Raw genomic sequence first — 20,612 nt, 5'->3', positions numbered from 1 at the left:
TCTTTGGAAGGCTAACATGGAGGGCTTTGACGGACAATCTACCAACTAGAGAGAGGTTGAGTAGGAAAGGGGTGATCTTGAATAATACCTTATGTGCTCTATGTCAGACCACAGCTGAGTTCAGTCAACATCTCTTCATGGAATGCAAACATACTCTGTGCGTTTGGTCGTTGTGTTACAGATGGTTTGGTATAGTGCTTGCCCAACATAATGATATAAAGACCAATTTTGAGAGTTTCCACTTATTCCAGGTTAACTAAAAAAAAAATTTGGTTTGAAAAGGAGTTTGGCCAGCAATTGTGAGGAGCATATGGGACCAAAGGAACGAGGTGGTGTTTAAGCATGGTGTAGTAGATGCAGAGGAGATATTCCAAAAGGCCCAAATCAAATCATGACTATGGTTAAAACATAAATCAAATTCTTTCACCTACTTTTTAGTGGACTGGATTTTAAATCCAATGTCATGCATTTAAATAAAAGGGGCGGAAGGTGGATAATCGGTGTGAAGAAGGAAGGAGGTATGGTAGATGTATATGGAGTGAGATGCTCTCACGGGGAGTAGAGACAGCGTGAGAGTGGGGGGTGTGGCTAAGGAGTTTCTTTCTCTTTAAAAATAAGGTAACATTGGAGAACTTGTTCTCTGTTCTTTATGCAGGGGTGCTCTTGGACGGAAAAGCTCTCATACTGGTTACAGTGGTAACCTTTTGAAGCTATAAAGCGGTGTATGGACTAGGGTGATGAGCGCATATGGGAGAGGAGAAGACGCATAACAAGTTGGAGCTATACACAAGTCCTAGGTGATGCAGGAGTGTGGTAACAATAAGGATTAAATCCTCTGTTTTGGGATGGAAAATACCAGGAGTTCAGCCGAACAATGCAGGTTTTTCATTCGTGAGTTTATGCCTTCAAGCTGGATGAGTTTAGTACCATCTTATTAATGTAGGTTTTTTGTAATTGGGGTGAACCCCAGGTGAGTAGAGATTTGCTGAAATGAACAACTTTCTATGATTTGGAAGCCTTGAATTACATGTGGTTTACCACATGTAATGTATGGGTATTGTATAAGGGTTGGGACATCCTGAAATATCCCTCTTAATTTATTTATTCTTTGTTGATAAAAAAAAATACATTATACTTTATCCAGAGAAATGATATATGCTTTTAATTGAAAGTAATTTCTAAGTGTTGAATTTTCTTCACTTTTAACTCACATGTTTCTCTCTGTTGTCATGTTGTCCATGTTGTTTTTAACAAATACAAGTGTCAATTAAATATTTTAAATGTTGGTGTTGCCCTCCGTATTTCTCTTTCATAGCTGCACGGCAACGTATCTTTCGATTCTTACAATTATTCGTTACACATTTCAATAGATGAACCATGTTTTTTATATCTGTAATATAATTTTTTTTTATATGTTTTATTTCCAAGAAAATAGTATTCCTGTACCAAGAAGGTATTAGAGTCAAAATTTTCGAGTTTTAATAAACCCAATTAATCATTAACACATTAATTTTATTTCTTATTTATTTGTACTCAAATAACTTTATCATTCGAATGATTTTGGAATTCTGTGGACTCTGTTTCGTCTGTCTCATACGTCTACGCAAGAATTATTTGAAAAATGGAAATACAATTTTCTGTGAAAAAATATATTTATTCTCAGCTTTCTAGCTATGTTTTTTATTAAACACCATAAATTTTTATTTATACCACTGGCACAAAATTACTGAAAAGTTTGTTTTCGTAAGCGTCACTATTTAATCTTTAAGCTTAACAAAGTATAACCAGCCATATTTTCATCAAAAACAATTTTCAAACCTTCTCTGACTTGAGTTTGACTTGGACATATCAGAAGTTAAGGTTTTCTTAGGGATAAAGTCTTGAAAAAAAAGTTAAACTATTTTTTTTTTTTTGTATAATTAGGGAAATTGAGGGAGTGATAGAAAAAAAAGTTAAAAGGAAAAAGAAAAAGAAAAATGATTTAGCTAAAAATAATAATGTATTATTGTTATTATTTATAGAATTAAGTTAATTACTCATGTTATAAATAAATAAATTTAGCCAATTACGTATGAATATCCCGTAAGATTCTTCGTTGGTTATTTTTTCTTTAGATGTGGGATTGTCTCCTCGGATAACAGATATGCTCCAAGATTTCTTCTTCCACAGTCAACTATTTGGAAGAAACCAAATTGCAGGCATTATTCTCTCAGGAGCTTTTTTTCCAGTCAAAGGCAACGAAAAATCTTGCATTCAATGACAAAATTTTTGCTTTACCTCTTCTTGCGTGTTTGAATCTGCCCCACCAGCCTCAACACCATCACTGTCTTTTTCCTTGCTTAAGGGAACGTGTCTTCTTTCGTTCCTTTCTTATATCTGTTTCTAATTTTCAACACATGCCCACGGCAAATGGCGGCGGCACAAGAAGGACCCACAATGAAAGCCTCGTGATTTTGAAGGCGCCACCATGCAGATCACTATATTCTCCAACCATTTGCTTTTTATCATTACTCGATCATATACTCTTTTTCAATTATTAAAACAGTATATTATTACTTCACTGTCTAATAACAGAGTTTTGAAATTGAAGATTATAGATAAAAATATTTTATTATATATAAGTATATAAGTTTTGTAAAACTCACTTAATTAACTGGTTTTATAATATTATTTTAAATTTAAAAAATTTATTTTTTAGTATGATATCATAGTCATTTAAAACTTATTTTAATAAGTATTTATTGGAGCTATCGTATCATCCGTTATCGAATCATTGTTGGACCATTCATAATATTATCGACTTAGAAGAATGAAGATTCTATTTTTATATCATTATAATTCTAATTTTCCTGTAAATCTTAAATCAATAATCTAAACACATCAAACTTGGATTTTTAAGCGCTTCTGGTCATGGGTTGTTCACTAGGACGTTGAACAGAAGACTTATAACCTGTAGAACTCCGTTTTCTCTGACTTTGTTGTGTTAAGTATGATTTGAATAATGAAAATGTAATTTTTAATGAAAATGACTCTCAAATTTATGTTTTTCTTCTATTTTACGGATTTGAAATTAACCTTTCTATACTAAACAAGAAAAATAAAACTTTTGACAGTGTGTAAAAGTGTGAGACAAAAGTACTCTTTTCAAATGTTAAAAGTCTATGTTAGATTTGCAATTAATTAGTAAGTCTCCTAAAATTAATTAGTTTAAACTCACGTGAAATTATTTTGTTTTAAAGTCTCATCAAATTAATTAATCTAAAGTCACGTGAAATTAATTGGTATAAAGTCAGATGATTATCATCAACTAATGCAATAATTTTGACTAATGATTATTTGCAATATTTTACATAGTTCTATTAGAGGCAATGTTTGTTTTTGTTGAAAAAGTACATGGCAAATCACATTAAAAGAATAATTAAGTTTAACTAAAATACCAATTTAATTTTGAAACAGAATAAAAAATTACAAATAAGACATATAATTACATGATAACACAAAAAATCATTATTTTAAATTGTTAATTCACTTCTAAGATATGTGATATATTGAAATATAGAAACTAATTAGAAATTTCTGGAATATTTATAATATCAATTATCTTCTTTAGATATATCAAATCTAATTTAATGAAGTTTTCCATTTTACATTCATTACTTGCAGATAATATCTTCGACCCATAATAACTAACTATTTAAAAGTAAAAACAACTAACAATAATACACTTATATTATGTACATATGATATGAAAATAATATTCAAAAATAAGTTTTAATTATATTTTCAAATACATTACCAAAAATCATTTTATTTTATTTTTTTATTAAAATTATTTCTTATACTATATACACTATCAATTAAAATAATATATAAATTATCAAATAATATATAAAATAAATTATAGAAAAAAATTTATTAATAATATAGTAAATATAGTTCAAATCTTTTTAATTTAGTAAAGTAATATAAAAAAGGTACACGTTTCTCTCTCATTCTTACCTTTAATTTTGACACACTATTTGAAGGCAAAAAGCAAGAGGTTTCCAAATAGTAATTATAGTTATCTGAGAACTTAATAAATTAATATTTTAATTATATTTATTTTATTTTTTAATTTAAAATAATAAAATATATTATTATAATAGGTTCTCAAATGAAATGTATTTTTTTGGGTTTTATCATTTTTGGTTTTCAAACTTCCATAAAAACTTCCAGAAAACTTCATCCCTCTATTTGAAACTTCCAAATAAATAAGTCAAGTCGGATTAATTGTAACTGATGTGACATTTTTCTGAGGTTTGAGTGTGTACCTATCTACGTGCGAAAGCATCACAAAAAATTAACAAAAGAGTTTATCATTAATTAATAATAATATTTAATTTATTCTACAACTTTCCAACTTTCCTTAATAAAAAATACTATTTATTTATTTATATATGATATTTGTGTTTGACTCAGAAGCTATTTGTTCACCAAACTTTACTTTCTTCCTTTCATGCACTTTCATCTAATATATTCTTTATATTTACTAAATGCCTCTTTCATTATAATTATTGAAAACACAACGTAAAAACCTTCGATAAAAGAATATTAAATAATATAAAATATTTTCTACACATTAAACTATTATAGATGTATCATCTAATATTCATCCAACTCATTTCAACTTGACAAAAACAAGTTGAGTTGGATTTGATTTAATAAAACAATACGTAAATTCCTTATTCCAAGTGCAAATGTTTTCGTTAGGCTCAATAAAATGAAATATACTATAAGATACTTTTTCCTCTATAACGATCCCTAAACAAAAATCTTGTAACACTATTAAATAATATTTATTATTATAAAATAATTCGTTTTATTCCATTCCATTTCAAGTGTAGTTAAAGGTTATTATGAAAAAACTAATAAATATATTAATTCTTTTAATAAAAAATTTATAAAAAAATTTATTTTAACCTTTTCATTTTTTATTATAATAGATAAATATATGTATATAAACTAAAAAAATATAAAATTAATGGTATGAATATAAACAACAGCAAACATAGATGTCATTTTGAAATTTAAAAGTATATAATAACTATCTAATTTAGTTAATATAATAATTAATTTTTTTATATTTTTTTAAACATATTTATTTATGTATATATATATATATATATATTACTTAAAATAAAAGCTTTTATACTTTTTGTCTGGAATATAAAAAAAAAACACGTAACTATACATGCAGTATTATATACAACTTTTAAAGGAAATAGAGCTTATTGGGACCCATTATAAACTACCGTCATCTTCAACGTCATCGTGTCGGCAAATACGTAGCTAGATTAATGCTTTCTATTAATATTCATTTGGCTATTGCATATGTAATATTATTTATTTTATTTTATTTGCAAAGAATTAAAAAATTAAAGGGAGACTTTAGAGTTACCTTAACCTTTATACAAATAAAAAAAAAATAAACTATAAAAAAAAAAAAACTTACCCTCTTACACCAACTTATAAAAAAACCTGACAGCAAAACTAGTATATATAATATTAACTAGTGTTTATATCCTGTCATCTAAATATTTCAATTTATATTAACTTTGCATCATATTAATAACTAAAAAGATAATAATAAATTTAAAATATTGATTTTGAAAATAATTAATTTAAAATGTAAGGATAATGAAAAAAATGTGTGAAAAAACATTACATATTAATAAAATGAAAATATTGTTAAATAGAATTTGATGACATTCAATTGTTGACTTATAGACTGAATTAATAACTTCTTCCAATAGTTTTAGGACGGTTCTTCTCTTTTCTTATTTTTTTTTTATTTGATATAAAATGAAAATGGCTTTCTAATTCATCTTAAATTTTGGAAATCTTTAAACTGTTTTCATAAATAAATTATTTAACCATTTGTACTGGCTGATTCTATTTAAAAAAATTCCAATCAACATATTTCTTTTTATTTCGAATATGTACATTAAAATCAGTGAAAGATAAGCATCACACAACACGTAACACTCCTTTCTAAATAATATTTCTAAAATTAATTTCTAATTTTCTTATAATATATATTAAGTTATAAAAACTAAAATTTGAGGAATAATATTGCATATAACATACTAAATTCTCTAAATACAAAGTAACTCTTAGGTTATCTTAGTCTCTAACACTAAATTATTTTTGTCCCATCACTTAACTATAAGGACTAAAACAAATAAGATAAGATAATAATTGATATAATAGAAATCATTTTAAATATAAATAATTTTCATCTCTGAAATATAATCTAATTTAATTAATATAGTGATTAATTATTTTTATCTCTAAATTTAGTTAATGTAGTGATGACTAATTATTTTTTATCTTTAAATTAAATTTTCATTTAACCGAGGTTGGGTTAGGTTGAGTTAATATTGTTTGGTAACATAATATCAAAGAGGCATGTATGAACAGAGAAAAAATCATAATCAGAGGAAGGAAATTGCATGCTAATTTCACTTTCTTGTAGTGGCAGGTGAAGCAAGAAGTTTAAATTTAGATTAGAAGAGTGTGTTATGTTTTGCACGGTTGATTCAGGAGTGTGTATCACTCACTTTTCTAATGCTAACAGCTAATAAAAAGCCACAGATTAATATGTTTCATTGTTTAAGTCAAATTTTGCATACATATTTTTATAAATTAATTAGAATGGCTTGTTTTTTTCTGAGGGAGACTATTATTTTAGCTACACAACTCTCTCTATAAAGCTTCAGTTCAATCATCCCCTCCAACTCACACCATAAAATGGGAGCGCAGACACACATAACCCATAAACCTTACCCCGGCTACGCTGCCTTCATAGCCGTCTGTGTTAACTTACTTGCTATGAAGCCCTACCCCATCACTGACCTTCAGATCGTCTTCTTTCTCACATCCATGTTCTTCCACGCTCTTGCTCTTTCCCTACCTCAACCCTCAATCACAGCTATAATTACTCTCCACGCTTCTGGTATTCTTGCTACTGAAACCCTCATCTGCGTTATCCTACCTCCTCACTCCTGGCTTTCCTCCTACTATATCATAAATGCCTTTTTCTTCCTCTTTGCATGCTTCTTCTTCAAGGATCATATCATTCATTTTCTCCGAAAAGATCAACAAGACACAAATCACATCAAAGACTTGGAAGCCCAGGACCAAGAACTTGAAGAAATACAGTGAGAATGTGAAACTCTTTCTATACCAACAAGACACACACGACTCCACAGCCTCATCACACCACAGACTTGGAAGCCCAAGACCAAGAACTTGAAGAAATACAGTGAGAATGTAATACTGTTTGTATACCAGTTTTCTTATGTCATTAAGTTGTTGTTCACTAGCTCATCTCAACCGACTGCAAAATTAATCATTAATATATATACCCTCTTCCTTGTAAAATTTGCTTTGTTTTATTTAGTATACTATTATTTTTTGTTTTATGTCATGCAGTTCTTGGTTTCGTTATTGTGTACTATTCTCGCTTTCAATCCACTATATAGTTAGGTTTTACTTTTAACACACTATTAAGGAGTTTGTGTAACCCAATCATATTTTATGTTTTTTCTTTTTCGTTCAATTAAGAAAAAAGAAGAAGAGAGAGAGAGAGAGAGATCTGAGCCGATAACTAATTTAATTTAAACATTTGATTGATAAATTTAACGGCGAGGATCAGTTATCACTTACCTCTTAGAACCTGAGCCGAAAGGTGGTCCCCACTCACCTGAATCTCTGAAGTAACGAATTTACATGTTTCATGCGATTTCCCAAAAAAAAGTCATTAGAACAAGTCAACAAATCTCTCTGGCTAGGATCCAATATGGATCTTCCTCTTTCTTCCCTTAGTTAATCTCAGCCGCTATCAATTTTCCGATGAGATCCCCGGTGAACTCTTTGACCAAAGGTGGCTTTCTTGGTAATAACACTGTGAACACTTTTTTTAGAGTTCCTTTTTTTTTCTTTTCAAATGAATCAATGTAAAGTACTGTTGTTAGGGTTCGTTATTGGTTACATAGGTTGTTTTGGTTAGTTATGTTTTCAATTCAATCGATACAGTGAACACTGTTCCTCTCTTTTGTTCTTACCTTCTGTCAAATTGTTCTTTCATGGAAGATGTTATTAGGGAAACTTGATCTGTGAAACTCTCGAGCAACATATAGAATTCATCAACGATATTGAATAGGTGGATCCGGTTCATACAGATCTGATGTATGTGTCTTCTCCTACAACACCACCATCTGAGTCGTTCATAGATCTAATGGCTGATGTGACGCATGCACAATTAGCTCAGTGCGTATGCTGCCTAGTCTTTTAAGAGCCTTTGGAACAAAGCCTTTGCTGGGTGCTGTTGGAAGAACTAGCAGGTTGGTGCTGGTGTAGCAAGATTGGAGATTAAAGATTAAAGATGAAATCCACACACCTAAGGATCAACACCCAAGACTTTCTAGGTGGAGTAGAGAAGAAATTCATGGACTTGGAGCTAGAAGGATTGGAGTAATTGGTGAGTCAATCCTTGGGTGCCTACTGTCCAATTTCTGAGAACCAAGCAGTTTCTATTTTCAATTCAGATCCTGATACAGCGTAAATCGATACGTAGAAAATCGTGATGGAGCATCATCCTCTAAAACAAACAATACTTTATATGCAAATATCTCATATGCGGTTAATTCTTTGGTGATAGAAAAAAATAGATCTAACGAACATGAAAACAGTGAGCATGGTTGTGGAGCCAACGAAGAAGGTGAAATAGATCTGGAAGTGTATGGAACACGATCCGTTTGGAAAGCAGAACTACTTCCTCTATAGAACATAAGCAGTGGAGAAGGAAAGAAGTAAAATCTCATACAATGAACAAATCTTTTATTTTTTTTACAAAATATAAAAACAGAAAATGTATTATTAATTACATAATCAATTATGTTTTTATATTTATGTTTGTAACCTAATTCGTTATATGGTGAAGATTTTTAAAAGAATTTATTTAAATATTAAAAATAATTTATTATAATAAACATTGGATTCAGTTGAGTTTTGTCTGGGCATAACTATCGGCCAATAACACATACTCATGTGCCTGACACTCTGGGGGAAGTGTCCTACCTAGGAACATGGACAGAAAAATTCCAAAATTTGTATTTTCTTTTTAATTTCAGGTGTTTGTCACAACATATATTTTTTAAATTTAAAAAAAATCAGAAATTAAGAATGTTTGCTTTAGGTTTGATTTATGTTTTAACAAATAACATATTAATAATTCTTTTTAGTTACATATTTCAAAATTTTATTACTTAAGAAAAATTAGAATTTAACTTTCTTGAAATCCAAAAAAAGTTTTCTTAATAAAAATATTATATGTTCTATAAGATCATTTAAATTAAATATTTAAAATAATTTATAGCATTGTAATTTATATAAACTCATTGTAAAGAATGTTTTGTAGCAAACAAAATGAATAAATTTATTTCTAGCTTTTTAGAAAAAGAATATACATGTTTGAAAATATGAAATTTCTATAATAAAGTTTGTCCTAACTTAGTCTCACTTTAGATCATTAAATCAATATTTGGATAAATCATGTTTGAGGTTGAACATATTTGTATTAACAATTTGAACTAATATATGTGTTTGGTAAATTTAGAGAGAATAAAGATTTTGAGTTAAAACAATAGAGTTTTATTGTCCAAATGTGAAAGTGATAGTTTGTTGTTAGTATTTCATGTTATAGTGAAGAATTCTTTTCTCTCTCTTCTCTCTCATCATAAACAAAGAGGGGGGACATCTTTCTTTTTCTCAAATTTTTCCTTTGATTTCAAGGAAACAAACATGTAGAAGGTGACTGTACATGACACTCAAATATCTACGACATGAGTTCGTAAAGAGATTGTGACCATGCATGTGATGATTTTTTTTTTTTATCAGCAATAAGCATGCATGTGATGATATTGTTGTTAATATGATGAATGCAACAAAAGTGCAACATAATAAGCAAGAATGATAGATTGGAAGACATTTCAACCCATCTCCACTAGTAAATTTCATAGATCATGTCGTTGTGAGACTATAGAAAGTAAGATTGAAATAACGGTTTAGTTAACTTGTGTCACAATTGGGGTTACGATAAGTTGACAAACAAAATAACTTTAAGAAACAGAGACAAGTCGTCATAGTTTATTACAAAAAACTATGAGAAAAACAAATTTAGAGTTCGAGAGTCCATTATGTCTAAGGAAGATATTAACACCTTACGATATGTATCCAAAGACAATGATACATTTCATTACATGTGCAAAACGAATGTGATTTTTTAAAATGTTTATTTTATACTGGAAAAGAAACAAGAAGTCTGTTTTAAACAAAACTAAACTATTTTAAAAAAATTATTTGGATCTAATAAAGATTAACCTTGATCCTTCATATTTCTATTAATAATGAAAAAACAAAATGTATGTTAAAGTATTTGTCCACTTATGTTGATATTTTTTTTTTAAAATTATATATTTTCATATTTTTTTTATAATTTGTGTGATTTATTTTTAATTTTTATCATAAAAATATATTGAGCAAAATGTTTACAATCATGAAAATAGCCAAACAACTTATTTTTATTAAATATTATATAACCCGTATGTTCATTGGAATATCTAAAGTTTATTTGAGATAACAACAAAAAAGTTCACGGTGTTCACAACAAATAGAAAGGCCTAAAATAAAAGCTTAAGATTTGGAACAAATCTAAAGGTGCAAAGAGTAATGTCAAAATAAAAGGCCCATTAACAGATTTTTCATCACCAATAGAAACTGTGGGACCCACACATAGACTCCATTTCTTTCTCTCTTTTGCTTGACCTGAATCATTGTTCAATTCATGCAACACTTCTTCCTGCACCTCCATACCTTCTTTTCCCACCTCCATAAACTTTTATATTCCAAAAATGTTATTTTTGTAAAAATGTTAAAGTGTATTATATTCTATATTACATAATTCAGAAGTCTTTTTTCAGATTCATATGTAACTTGAAAACCTTTTTTTAGATTTGTGATTAGTTTCTAGATTACACAATTCGAAAGTATTTTCTAATAAGTGATTAACTTCCGATATGTAATCTGAAATACATTTTAGATTACATAATTTAAAAGTCTTTTATGAATTTAAGAATAGTTTATGGACTATGTAATCTGAGATATATTTTTTTTAAATATATTTTAGATTACATAATATGAAAATTATTTACATTTTAATATCAACTTCCAAATTATGTAATCTGAAATATGTATTTTTTTTTAAAAAAAAACTGGATTTTATAAATTCAGAGAACACTTTCCGATTCAAAAATATATTTCTATAAAATATTTTCACTATAAAATAACTCAAGAACATAGTGGAGGTGCAGGAAGAAGAAGCAGTCTTCGTTCAAATATTCTCTCAAATAAAAATCCGTGGCCCACATGTAAAGATTACTCACCAATGACAGTTTCTTCCTGCACTTCCATGATTTCTTCGGACACCTCCATAAAATTTTAAAATATCAAAATTATCCTTCAGTAAAAAAGATAAAAATAAAAATGTTCTTTTACATTTTTTCTGCGAGTGAAAAATACACCACTTTGTGTGGTGGTGGGGTGCAGAGTCCTTGAAGTGGTACTTCAGGTAGTGCGTGGTGGTAGTTGATAGGTGTTAACGATTGTCCTGGTGTCGGCATTGTCACTATTGGTGAGTTTGTCATTCTCATTCTCCGATAAGCTTTGTACTTTAAATAGTAATTTACAGATTAGTTAATTCGGTGGATCAACAGATCACATAATCCGTTGCATAAGCAAAACGTTTTGATTAGATAATCCGTAGGTATACCGAATCCAAACCTACCAAATTAACACTTATGGATTGTGTAATCTGGTACCAAAATGAACTATAGATTACATAATCCAGAAGTGATTTTAAAACTCCACATATGCCTTATGGATTACATAATCCGAAATCCATTTTGTTGTATTAATATGACTTATGCATTACGCAATCCATAAGTCATTTTAAAACTTCAAATATGACTTACGGATTACATAATCTAGAATTGCTGGAAAACCAAAAACTCTATCAGATTATGTAATCCAAAACTTTTGAGTTTTAACCTACCGGATTACATAATCTGGAATATAATTCAAAATCCACTCCGGTTCCTATGGTGTGAAGAGCATACATGCTTTTCAAATGCTTCCCAAATTCAAATGCTTCCCATATTACATTTTAAAATTAAAATTACTAACCTATGAAGAGGACACTGGTTAATGATGGAGAATGAGAGGTTTAACAAAGATGAAATGGAAGTGTGAAGGAAAAAGGTGGGAGACTTTGAGGGAAGGAGAAAGGTGAAGGGGCTAGGAGAGGGTGGGAGCAGCGCTTACGAGTGAAATGAAAGAAGGTGATAAAGAAAAATTGAGATTAAAGTAGATTAAACTAATATTTTTATTGAAAGGTATAATAGTAAATGTGATTTTAGTATGGGTGTAGGAAGAAGTCATGGAGGTGTAGGAAGAAGCTGTCCTCACCAATCTCAACAAAAACAAACCGTGGACCCATGTGCTCTACTTTTTTAAGACTGTTAAGTAACTTCTCTCCAATCCCTACTGAATGTTCATTTTAAGTTTTTTTTTTTTTATGAAAATAGATAAATAGTTTCTTATGGATAAACTTCAAAATAGAATGAAAGTTGTATTTAAATTTTAATTATATTATTTTATATTAAAATCCCATTTAGACTTTTACTCTGAAGTCATATTTATAGATACATTTTCACTAAGAAGCTGACTTTCATTACTTGTTTTCAGCTCCGGCAACTCCTCTTCCGGCGTCGCCGCTATTTCCGCCTTTAACTTCGCCCGTAACCTTCTATTCCTAAGCGCTGCACCAGGTACTCTTCTTTTTCATGTTCGCACATCCAACTAACTCTCCTTTCGTAATATCCTCAAATTAGGTTATGGATGATTTGTGAATTGGAGGTTTCTTCTGTTTTTAAATTTATTATCTTTATTTGATTTCCTTGCTGAGCTGAAATTATCATTAAGATACATTTTCACTATGAAATCGTATCTATATAGTATGACTTATTTATTTTTTGAAAAAAAATAACTACTTTTGTGCAAAAATGGCATTTTAAATTCTTCAATATCGGTTGCCCCACTTTGCATATAAAAAATGTCACGAAATGGTTTGCAGTAGAACTGGCACAAGTTGGGAAGAGAAAACAACGGTGAACATGCATGAACTAATTGTGCACAGCCACGGTCCCACACGCATAAAATAAAATTAAAAACTACCACTTGCAGTTGGATTGGTGTGCAAATGCAGGAAAGAAAAAGCATGACAGAAGAAGTACTAATGGTAGATGAATGGTTAGATTATTCCTCAGATAGTGGGGTTATTACCTGGTAAAATAAACGAGGCTATTTTACTTTTACTCTAATTTTCTATACAAGTTGGATGATTAATTCTGATAACTCTGTTAATGGATCAAGTAGGATTTGGAGTTAGATTAATATCCAAATTATATGGGTTTTGAGTTGTGTTTTTGACTTTATGCTTCTGCTCATGTTATATGCTTGTGCTAGGTTTTATTTTCTCTATTTGTGGCTGTTTTTTAATGTCTCTTGGAGTCCGATTAAGTTCATTTCATGTAACTATTGGTTAGATTAATTCCCAAATCATCACGTTATTATAAGCAAAGTAAACTAATTACACAAGGAATCCTCGTAACAATAACAAACAAAAGAAGGAATAAGATCGAAAGAAAACATATTTATTAAAATTTTTTTTTTTTTTTAAAAGATTACATTTGAATTTCTTCAAACTAAACGTGGATTTTTACGGATAAATCTCAAAGATTGTTGCATTCATATATTGTGGGAAATTTTAGAACATTTTGACAGCAAAAGAAGTGGTTTAGGACTGGGTTTCGGGGTTTGTCTAAATGTTCTCAAGTTTGTTGAATCATATGTTTTGTTAAGTTCAGCTCTTTTTAGCTATTCTCTTAAACCATTTTCTGCTATTTTCTTAACTTTTATATATAAAAACTGTTATGGACAAAGATGTTACATTGTATCTTGCATTAGACTTTCTGTATAATTTTTTTTAATTTTAATAAAAATGTTTTTTTGCAGATAATAACGTGATGATTTGGGAACTAATCTAACCAATAGTTACATGGGACTAAGAGACATAAAAAAACAGCCACAAATACTACATAACATGAGCATAAGCATAAAGTCAAAAACACAACTCAAAAACTTATATTTTGGAGATTAATCTAACTCCACATCCTACTTGATCCATGAACAGTACTGAGTTATCAGAATTAATCCAACTTGTATAGAAAATCAGAGTAAAATAGCCTGGTTTATAGGTAATAACCCCATGATTTGAGGATTAATCTAACCAGTAATTATTAGGAACATGAGAAAGCACAAATAGGGAAAATTAAGACTACATAATATGACATAAGCATAAAGCCAGAAACACAACTCAAAACCTACATATTCATGAACCCATAATTTGGGATTAATCTAACTCCAAATCGTACTTGATCCATGAACAATACTGTTTTATCATAATTAATCCAACTTGTATAGAAAATCAGAGTAAAAGTAAAATAGGCGGGTTTATTTTACAGGTAATAACCCCATGATTTGAGGATTAATCTAACCAGTAATTATTAGGAACAAGAGAAAGCACAAATAGAGAAAATTAAAACTACATAATATGACATAAGCATAGAGTCAGTAACACAACTCAAAACCTATATATCTGGGATGCTACACCTGGAATTCCTGAGGTTGCGGTTCTGGCATCTCAACAATATTTGGAGATGTTCCAGGGAGCAGTTGAGTGATGCAGTTGAAGGATAAAAGGAGTTGAGTGAGGAACTGGGCTTTTCTGAATTTCATATCCCACTTGATCCATGAACAGTACTGTGTTAATTACTCCAACTTCTATAGAAGATCAAAGTAAAAGTAAAATAGCTTGGTTTACTTTGCAGATAATAACCCGATGATTTGGGAATTAATCTAACCAGTAATTATTAGGAACAAGAGAAAGCACTACAAGCACAAATAGAAAAAATTAAGACTGCATAATGTGAACATAAGCATAAAGCCGGAAACATAACTCCAAACCTATATATATCGGATGCTACACCTGGGATTCCTGAGGTTGTTGTTCTGTATTTGACATCTCAACAATATTTGGAGGTGTTCCAGGGAGCAGCTGAGTGACCCAGTTGAAGGATAAAAGTTGTTGAGTGAGGAAGTCAAAGTACAAGAATTTGACTATTAGTAAAAGAAGGAAGTTAATGACAGAGAACCACAAAAGCTGAGCAATGAGCATCCACAGCAGTGTTTCACATCCAAGTATCCCTGAGAAATGAAATGTTATGACGGTGATTGGCTTGGTCATGTCAGCTGCAGATGCAAGAGCATGGGAAAACATTGCAGTGAGGAGAAGCAAGAGCGTTGATTGCTGGAAAGGATTGGTCTTGGAGACTCCATACTTGATTCCAATACAAGTTAACTGAAATGTCACAAGAGCAAGGTATGTTATGTTGCTTTTCATGGTAAGATGAGAGTTGAAGTGGGCAAGAAAGATAATTGTTTGTAGTACAGAGACTCAAGGATCTACTATTTATAGAGAATTAGGATAGGTAACCATGGTTCCCATTCCACGGTAGAACCCACTGACTATTTGCACGACTTCTTCACACATGTGTGGCATCTTAAAATGAAAAGAAAAACTTTTGTTTCACACTTCACATAGCTAAAAAAATATTACTTGACATCTCCTTATAATAATATTTTAAATTAAAAATTAAAATAATAAATAATAAAAATATTAATTTATTAAGATGTTAGTTGTATGTATTTAATGTAGATGGTGTCAATATGTCATTATGCTTAAGTTATTGGGTAAGATATCTTGACACCATAAATAATAATAAACATATACTTGATAAATAAATAAATAAATATTTTAATTTTATTAGATTTATTTTTAATTTAAATTATTATTATGTTATTATAATGGTTTGCCAACTATATGTATGTTACTTTTTCACTGTCATCAAAATCTTTTCCTAAGTTATTTCATTGTTAGCCCATGACAATTCTAGATGCATATTATGCGTTTCATCTATTTTACGGACTTTGTGTATTCCCCGGCAAATAATAACGGATGAGAATAAATATTATTATGAGAATAAATATAACGGATGAGAATAAAACTAATTAACTAAAAATGTTTCCATAACATAAATTAAATTATTAACAGTCCAAGTTTATATAAACAACATTTAAGTGAAAATATATTTTATACTTACATATTTTTATTTATCAAATTATACATAATACATTATAATCCACACGTGTTGTATTTAATCAATTATTAAAGAACATTTTAAGATAAAAATTAATTTTAACAATAGAATACTATTATGTAAAGGGATATATCATCTGATGTTTTAATTAAAAAATGGTAAATCATATATTGAATATACCATTTATCAAACAAGAATCGTCAAATCCATTTACGATTTCAGAAAAAAAACTCCTATATTTCATATAGAATTTTAACTCATATAATTCATATACAATTTCAATTTAAAGTAATATATGAAATATGCATTTTCAGTTTTAAAATATTATAATCTGTCTAATTAAAAAAAATAGAAAAATTTGAAGCTCGTATGTCTTGTATACGATTTTAGATACGTTTTAAATTTAAAAAAATACTAATGTGTAAAGTAAAAAAATAAAAAAATCTAAACCTACAAGGAGATTTTTTATTATAGTTTTTTTGTACACAATTTTTTTTTTTTTTTCTATTTTATCATTTTATAATTACTTAAATTTAAAATTAAAAAAAATTAATATTAAATTCTTAAAAAAAAATTTACAATTTGTAACTATTATTTTTAAGTGGATACAATTAATTACTGATTTTATTTTTATTAACACATTTAGTTTTATTATTTAATTTTTATTTTTTTTAATTCTTTTAAAATATAATAGAAATTTAAGTAAAATGTATAAATATTTCATCAATATAATTTATTTTCTAACAAAATTACAAAATTTAAAATTTGATTTTATTAATATTGATAGTTATTTTTATTTGGTATTTTCTCTACAAAATAATTTAATTTTTTTCTTTAAAATATATATATATATATATATCATTTAAATAAATATAAATACACATATAATATATATATATATATATATATATATATATATTGTAATAAAAAAAATGAATACACATATGCAAGAGGTCCTGTGTAGGTAATAATAGATTTAAGTTACTCCTTTTAAGCTTTTATATATATATATATATATAATTAAAAAAAAATAGGTTGTTATAAAATGTTCTTTTAACTAAATAACTAGAAAGATCAAAATGAAAGAATATGGACAGCAGAGGGTAAACCAAAATCAACACATTGTACAAATTTTAAATTCTTTTTAAGTCTTTGCAAATCTAGAAAGACCAAAATGAAAGAATATGAATAGCAGGGCGGCGAAACAAACTTTCAAACCAAAATGAAAGAATATAAAAATGAAAGAATATGGATAGCAGAGCCGTAACCAAAAAAACTTCCCAAATTCTTCCTACACCCAATATTTTAAATCTGCACCCTACATATTTTTTTAATTTTTGAGAATGTTTGGAAATAAAAATTTAAAATAATACATTATAAAAAAATGAATCTGAAAGAGTGTAACGACACTTTTTAAAAAAAGACAGAAAAAGCGTTCCCCACATTCTTTTTTCTTCCAAATCACTTCTCTCTCTACCAACTTCTCTCTTCTCCTTTAATTTCTCACTTCATACCTCATCTATTTTAGAATATGATCATATCACACTCTAGCAGAGGAGTTAAGGAACATTTTTACCCGATCAGATTTTCAAACAGAGTAAGTTCATTTTTACTCTAAATATCCTTTGTTCGCTGTTTTTCCTTAGGATTTAGTCATCAATATTTGTGGGGTCAGTTGAGAAGTTTAATCCTCTCAACTTATTCTATTATATACTGAATTTTTGTTCTGTTTGGATAACTTGCATTAGACCCGTAAATCTTGAAGCTTATCCAGACTGTGGAGAATAAAATTCTAGAAGTTGCTTGGAACGCAAACAATTAAGGTAAGGGAAGCTAAATTTAATTTTTAATAGAACCCTAGGCTAGAAAATCTGGATGTGGAAGGGACGTGGTCCCAATATTCAATTTATTTTGCAGGGATGTTGTGTGTTTATATATATATTGGGTTGTTTGTTTATATATGATTTAAATTTGTGGAAATATTTGGTTTTGATGATTTAGTATTAAAGTGTTATTTTTTTTATGTCAAATAGACTTTTGAATATTTTGGATCACTTTTTGAATGATATTGTATGACGAAATGGTATGGAATTGAATTCATACATTTGGGATAATGTATGGACTGATGTTCGTTGTGTATTAAGTATTGATGTCGGGATAATGTATGGATTGATGTTTGCTGTGTATTAAGTATTGATGCCTATGTGGTAACAGAGATCTCCGAGATTCACTAATGATCTAAGTCACATAGACTAAGATATCAGGTGGTGAGAAACTGATGGGGGAGTTCATGCACACCGTGACATATGAGATGCACGACTTGTGTTGTATTGAACTTACCCTGATCCTTTCTGTTGGATTCGCTGGTAATCTTTGGATCAGGTGTTAGTCTCTGGTAGGACTTACTTAATACGGGTCTTCCGAAAGACGTTGTTTGTTGAACATTCTGGATGTGTAAATCCATGTGAGATCTATGTGATTGTTTTATTGTTGAGATTTGAAGAAAATTGAATAATTTGATAAATAGATAATGTAATTTGGTTTTCTCTTTGGATTTAAGTGTGTATATTATAAAATTCTATTTTCAGTAGTTTACCCTTGCTTTTCTTGCTGTGTTTGAACTGTGATGGCTGTACTATGTACACGAGCAGATGACCATATAGGTGCAGGAGAGCCTTAGAGGTTACCAAGTTTTATTTTGAGCTGTGGATATGTAAATATTTGTATTTCTATAAATCCTAATCATGTATTAGAAATGTTTTGAAAAACTCCAAGTTTGTATTGAAACTGGTAGAACTTTTATTGTAATAGTTATATGTAAATTATGGGGTGTTACATTAAATGGTATCAGAGCGGTTCATCCTTATGATAATGATAGCTGTCGTTTTCCTGTCAAATTAATATGATTCTAGCGTAGACTTGTCTAACACTAGAGAGATGATAGTATAATTGTGGACAAATATCCTCAAGTCGTCTCCCAACGAATCCAATAGAAAAATCAGTTGATCAGGGTTTAAAATCTATCTGCAGACAATAAAAGTTAGCAATAACAATAAAGATAAAAAGGGGGTTTGAGATAGTTGTGCAGAAAATATAAAAAAAATGAAAATAACAAATAAAAAGCGGTTGATCCCAAGTTCTTCCACCATTGAATTCTTCACAGGTTCTCTAAAGATTAATCTTTTCTCAATCCTCCAACAGAGCTAAACCAGATTAAACATGCGCCGATCTGATTCAACTGAAACTCATCAGTAAAGCATGCGTCTACTGGTTTAATCAATACCCACTTTGTTCCATGCGTATACTCCATGGGAATGCTTACCTCCTCTCCCTTGAATCATGCGCCCAAGAAATTAATTAGAACAATGCGAACTAACTAAGAAACCAAAGTTCAAGATAAGGAAGACTCTCAATCATGCGTTTAAGTACAACCTCTCACAAAAACCAGTTTTCCAGGAAATTAGACAATAAAAACAACTGCTATAGAGAATTAAAAATCGAAACTTTTATTGAACAAAACCTCAGAACTCAATGGAGAATTACAAAAGAATCAACCAAAAAGGTTTAGCCTTCCATGCGGAGGCAAAACAAAAGAATTACTAAGAAGAAAATAAACTAAGAAAACCCTATGAAACTCTCCCTCTTCTCCTTGATGCTTGTGTCCTTTTATAGGCTTTTCTGCTCCAAGGATCTTGAGAGAATATTGTAGTTTATATTTTGTTAACCGTTTCCAAGTTTCTATCTTTCCAGAATTCTTGTATTTTGCAGAAGATTTGTTTCCAATTCTGTTTCTGAGATATTGTAGATTTTATTTTCTCTTTCTTCTCCTTAGAATTTGTTTTCTGTTTTGGTTCAAGAAGCAACTTGGACTTTTGCATATTTGGCCCATTCACAAAGGTAGATGCTTCCTCTGGATAATTTACTCTAAAAACACAAAATTAACAATAATAATAGTTAAGGCCCAAATAAACCCAATTATAAGAATATTAATTAAAACAATGGATTTATTTATTATTATAGTCCAATAATCTATGAATAAGGCTAGTGAGTGTGAATAAATATATGCTCATCAGATAACCTTAGGGTATTGGGTTTATTTTGTTTCTCCTGCGTGTAGATTTTTGTTTAAGTCTAGCGTCAAGACTTAGTTAAAAGTTTCTAATAAGATGTTTGACAAAGTTGTTTTTCTTGAAATTTTGTTTGTTTTCGAGTCAAGTTAATTGTTATGAATAAAGA

At 29.2% G+C, this 20,612-nt stretch overlaps 1 long non-coding RNA gene across 1 annotated transcript; it reads left to right on the top strand.

Annotated features, from left to right (window-relative positions):
- Window positions 1-12,781: 12,781 nt before the first annotated feature.
- LOC137831424 (uncharacterized) lies at window positions 12,782-15,810 on the top strand. The gene is made up of 2 exons (XR_011084433.1): window positions 12,782-12,926; window positions 15,268-15,810. It is a non-coding gene; the product is annotated as an uncharacterized lncRNA (long non-coding RNA).
- The last annotated feature ends 4,802 nt before the right edge of the window (window positions 15,811-20,612 follow it).

The sequence above is a fragment of the Phaseolus vulgaris genome, chromosome 6, assembly GCF_000499845.2.
Source record: "Phaseolus vulgaris cultivar G19833 chromosome 6, P. vulgaris v2.0, whole genome shotgun sequence".
Taxonomy (NCBI): Eukaryota; Viridiplantae; Streptophyta; class Magnoliopsida; order Fabales; family Fabaceae; genus Phaseolus; species Phaseolus vulgaris.
This window is presented reverse-complemented; position numbering and strand designations above follow the sequence as displayed.